This window comes from Mytilus galloprovincialis, chromosome 1 (assembly GCF_965363235.1).
Source record: "Mytilus galloprovincialis chromosome 1, xbMytGall1.hap1.1, whole genome shotgun sequence".
Classification (NCBI taxonomy): Eukaryota; Metazoa; Mollusca; class Bivalvia; order Mytilida; family Mytilidae; genus Mytilus; species Mytilus galloprovincialis.
This window is the reverse complement of record NC_134838.1, coordinates 71,872,570-71,877,979: the sequence shown is the minus strand read 5'-3', so window position 1 is coordinate 71,877,979 and position 5,410 is coordinate 71,872,570. Positions and strand designations below refer to the sequence as shown.

The following is a 5,410-nucleotide window of genomic DNA, read 5'->3' as shown; positions in this document are numbered from 1 at the left end:
ATTAATATATGTTTATTTATGAATTATAGCATACTTTCTTGAAACACAATTATTTACCATTTGAAATCAATGAAAAACCCTATTATTAGGTTTAACATACTAGTAGATATTAGAAGTAAATCTATTTTTTTCACAATATCCCTCCACACAAAACATTAATAGTTTCTTGCATTTCAGCATTGTGTGATCGTATAGTCCACTTTTTGGTCATTCAGCACAGAAACATTGACATTATTGTGGTTTCAATATCTTTTAGTATTTAAAAGAACTTCAAATCATTGACTGAGTGATGAAAATAATAACTGATCCAACTTTTGTCTTTGAATTTATTCTGGTCTTGTTTCTATGTTTTCTCCATTTATTCTAGGTGATGAATTTCAATCCTTCTGAAAAAGAACCAATAAAATCTGAAGTTATGTATTATACAAAATTGTTTGCTTACATGTAGCATAATATGATTTTCAATAAAAATAGCTATGCGGTATGGATTTTATTGATTGTTAAAGGTTGTCCAGTGTTATCAGTTGCTATCCTTCTACATCCTTTCTGATGGAGAGTTGTCAAATAAACAATATACCAAATCTTCCTATTCTAATACTATATAACAATCAATTAATTTATTCTTCTTTATAACATTTGGGTATTTTCCCTAAGTTATATATATAATATATATATGATATATATAAAGATCAATGGTAAAACTTTAGGCAATTTATATAATAACATTCCATTATTCACAAGAATTTTCAATACATTAATACAAAACGCAGACAACAGAAACAATATTTCTTTAAGCTTTTGAAGTTCTGACTGAGTTCAACTTGTGTTTATTTCATTCTTTGAACACATTGGAAATTATAACATTGATACAGAAAAATGTATTGTTTTATCCTTATTTTTTGTGTTGTTGGCTTGCTGTCTCATTTTTATATACAGTTATACATACATCAATAATCTTCTTCTTTATTAAAAGTACAAATGGGATATGTTTTACTTTGATAATCTCAAAACATTATAGTTCTATCGAATAACTTATTACCAAGTTCACAAACACCAATGTGTTTGATATTAATTTAAAAACATGTATAAATGTTCCAGACCATATCAGTATTTTGACCACATGTTAAAGGTCCGGAACATATAAGTATACTCTTACAGTCTGACCATATGCATACAGTCAGACCATTTGAGTATACTTGTACTGTCTAGTACCAGCTCGACGAAACATGTGTTTTTTATTTCAACTGCAATTAAACTTTTTGTATTAATCTATTAAAGATTTCAGTTATATTGATCTGTAATGTACATTAATTTTGTTTCTAATAAACTTGACCAACTTCTTAAAATTGGGCAAACTGTACGCGTACAGTCCAAATACTCATATGTTCTGGAACATAAACATGATTAACAAGCATTTGACGGGATGTCATGCTAAAATCCCATTAATATTAGTACTAAATTTTGAGTATATACATGCATGTAAATCCACAAGTTACTTACTAAAATTCATGGTGAACACTCACCAAAAACTTAAACAAAGAGGATACAATTTAGAGGTAGGACTGGACAGATGAATGCACAAACACTATTAAAACAAAGCATAAAACTTACCGAAAACAAGATGTTTTACATTTATCCTTCAGAAGCAGGAAAATTGAAAAGTTTTTTTTTCTTTCTCTGCTGTCCATGGTATAAACTTTAAATTCATTCATGCAAAATATGAAAATCTGCAAAAGTAGGACCTTGAACCACAGCTTATCCACATTTTGACTTTTGAGATGCATATTTTTTTTCTTTTCATCTTGCTGACAATCTACATGATCTAAACATAAAAAAATGATAAAAACATAATTCTAGATTAACTTTGTGTTTTTATTTTTGTTGATACAAACAATTTTTTTAAAAGGAAAACATCATCACAAAAAAGGAGGTCATACTAACCTCCTAAATATTTAAACAAACCAAAATTATTACTTGATTAAGATCTTGTCATAAATTAATAGCATTTCTACTCTTTTTTTTGAAGACCATATATATATATATGTCTTTTGCATACTTATATTCCTTTGTACAACAGTATGCATATTAAGATTGATTCCAAGGACTTAAATGTTAAATTAGCATGATTAATTTTACAGTTTCTCAGCTCCATGTGTACAATATGAGAGTATCTTGCAATACTGTATATTCTGATATTCAGAACATATTGTGAGGTTTTTATTAATGCAAATGAGAGCTGTACATCATTCTCATTTCTGAGACATATTTATGAGCTGAAGACCAGTGCCAAAATTTCCTCACTGCATTGAAAACCCATAGGTGACCTTCGGTCGTTGTCTGCTCTTTGGTTGTCACTTGTGTTGTTGTCTCTTTGACAAATTCCCAGTTTCTACTTCCCATTTTATAACATGTATGCAGATTTTTCGTAAATTACAATAATCAATCACGCAATTCTGTCCATTATTTATTTGTTATTGAAAATAAGTAAAAATAAATGCACACAAAATTTAACATTGTTAATAAACATGATAAAGGCTTTTTTTTAAATTCAAAACAGTTGCCTACACCGTTAATTTCCTTGTTTGATTTATTTCATATTTTTAAAGCCTTAATAGCTAGCTAGATGGTATGCCTGGATGGATCCAGCCATTTTATAAAAGGGGTTCCCTGTTCCCAACCCAAGATTTAGGAGGGGTGCTCCAACTATATGTTCCCATTCAAATGCATTGAGTGTCCAAAAAAAAAGAAGGGGGTTCCAAGTTGAACTTCCAACCCCTAGAATCCTCCCCTGTGATCCGGAATTTTTTTCACTTAACCACTGGGGATCTCAACCATTTAAAAGTTTTTCAAACATGTGAGGGTGGGGGTGACCCCCCATGGACTCTCCCTATATTTCAATTGATGTGTTTTATTGTTCCATACAAGAATATATATGGTTTAGGGGTGGGGATCTTGACCGTTTACAAGATAATAGCACATTCTCAAATTGAACGGGACGGGGTGACCCCAGGGACTTCCTTTTAATTTTAATTGATTTGTTTTATCGTCCCATTCAAGAATATATATGGTTTAGGGGTGGGGATCTGGACCGTTTACAAGATAATAGCACATTCTCAAATTGAACGGGGATGGTGACCCCTAGGGACTAACCTTTAATTTTAATTGATTTGTGTTAGAGTCCCATTCAAGAATATATATTGTTTAGGGGTGGGGATCTAAACCATTTACAAGAGAATAGCACATTCTCAAATTGAATGGGGTGGGGTGACCCCCCAGGGACTTCCCTTTAATTTTAATTGATTAATTTTATTGTCCCATTCAAGAATATATATGGTTTAGGGGTGGGGATCTAAACCGTTTACAAGATAATAGCATATTCTCAAATTGAAGGGGGTGGGGATTACCCCCGAGGGACTCACCCTCCCTTCTTTCTTCCCCCCAAAATAACTGATCACCCCCTCCCCTTTTCCTCATTTCAATCACCCTGATATGATCTGATTCTGATAGTTTTATCACTTACAATAGGAATTGGTTTAAATTCCCCAATTAATTCTAGTCGGTCAAATAAATGAATAAATTGATTTAAATTTCATTTTTGATAAAGAAGGACAAAAGTTTTCTATGGTTAATAAAAATTGATAGTTACTAATTTGGGAAGTTTTCAAATTCATAGCATGCCGGTGGTTGTGTACAAAGTGCTGGGTTTTTTATTACCCTCGTTGTTTGCGGACTAACGATTTAGGCCTGTGGTGGATAATAGTGTGCGTGCATTAATTTTCTATACCTTCTTAATTAATATTTTCAAATACTGACGGCAAGTGTTGTAATGTATCAGTGTCTTATTTGAGACCAACGTGCTATTTACATGTGCGATCGAAAATGCAGGGGAAGGAAACTTGTCAATTGTGTTTATTTTTAATCCAAAATAAAATAAGCCGCCGTAAAATTAATCTTGTGTAAATTCCCTCAAATTGATGCAAGACAGGCTTCTTTTTTTTAAGCTATATTTTTAATGACTTACACTTTTTACCATTATTCTCTTTCTTTCACTATTCTTTATTCCTTTTTTTTCTTTGCCCGTTATTCTCTATACCCTCTTATATGTGGACTTTCGGTGGTTTATTTATTTAGTTCTGTGATAAGTTAATATTTCATGCCGGTTCATGAAATAATGGTTTTATGCATATCAGCCAAGATTGTGCGTGGAATTTTAATAAACAATTCAACAACACATGTTATGTGAATTTGATTAAAATCGATGAACATGAATTTGACAGCTAGTGACCCTTTTACAGTTAAAATTCAATTAACAAATTCTGACCTACTGGCATTCAACACCAAATTACCTACTTGCTGTATATTGATAAATGTGATTGTATGTCAATACCTCAACATCGTGAATACGCTATGTGAGGTGTTGGTTATGTGTGCTACGGGGTCACTGGTGGCGCCTTCAAAACAGAAAAAAAAATCCCAGTAAAAAAGTGTGGAATTTTGTTGTTGAAAATTTCATTTGTAAATTCCTGAAAAATGTACTTAATTCCGTTCAACTGTTAACATGTAAGTTCGATACGAAAATAGGATAAAAAGTATCCGATCAGTAATTGAAGAGCAATGGGTAAAAAAAAACTGAAGAAGAAAAGTAAAAAGTAAAAGAAAGTCGTTGAATTAATTATTTTACAATTGTTTAAATATATGAGAGAATGTTTTAGGCAAATTGTCTTTATTTACAAATAAATGTATTTAAGTTCAGGAAATGATTTATTCTTCTGGCGGCTTCAAATATTTTTTTATCAATAACTTATACACAAGGAGACATTTTTTACTTTTGACAGGATGAACCGCAGTTAATTAGCAAACACAAATTAAGACACAAAATCGTTACAAATAAATTTTATAGAAGGGAAAAAAGGGGGGGTAATACGCTCACATACTTCTACAAAGATTTGCATAATATGAAAGCTGTCTACAGATAATTTTAAATTATTTCAGGAGTTTTGAAAAAAGAAAATATATATACAGTTTAATTTTAGACGTCTATACTGTTACAAAAAAGGTGATTCTTTTTAAAGATTTGGTACTTCAGTTTCGACTCAAAATTTCTTTTTGAATTGTTAGATGGCAAACTATTTAGGATAAGATTGTATCTGTTCTTTAAGTATTTATGGCGATGTGTAGAAATACCGCAAAGGACTTCTTAGTTCAGTAAGAAGAAAGTTTTTGCACTAAGAACACTAAAACGATGTTTTAAGACCAAAAAGAACATGAATATAAGAGGATATGAGTATATAACTAAGAAATAAAAAGTTTGGTATCAATAGATATTATAATTTTGAAGTAAAATTACTTTTTCAATCAGCGCGTGCCACTCGGCACGTGACCAACGGCTTATTGCAAATTCCCAATCATC

At 31.2% G+C, this 5,410-nt stretch overlaps 1 long non-coding RNA gene across 1 annotated transcript; it reads right to left on the bottom strand.

Annotated features, from left to right (window-relative positions):
- Positions 1–227: 227 nt before the first annotated feature.
- Positions 228–3,946, bottom strand: LOC143044242 (uncharacterized). Its single transcript, XR_012968613.1, has 3 exons — positions 3,785–3,946; positions 1,612–1,822; positions 228–386 (listed from the first exon to the last, which is right to left on the bottom strand). It is a non-coding gene; the product is annotated as an uncharacterized LOC143044242 (long non-coding RNA).
- Between the last annotated feature and the right edge of the window lie 1,464 nt (positions 3,947–5,410).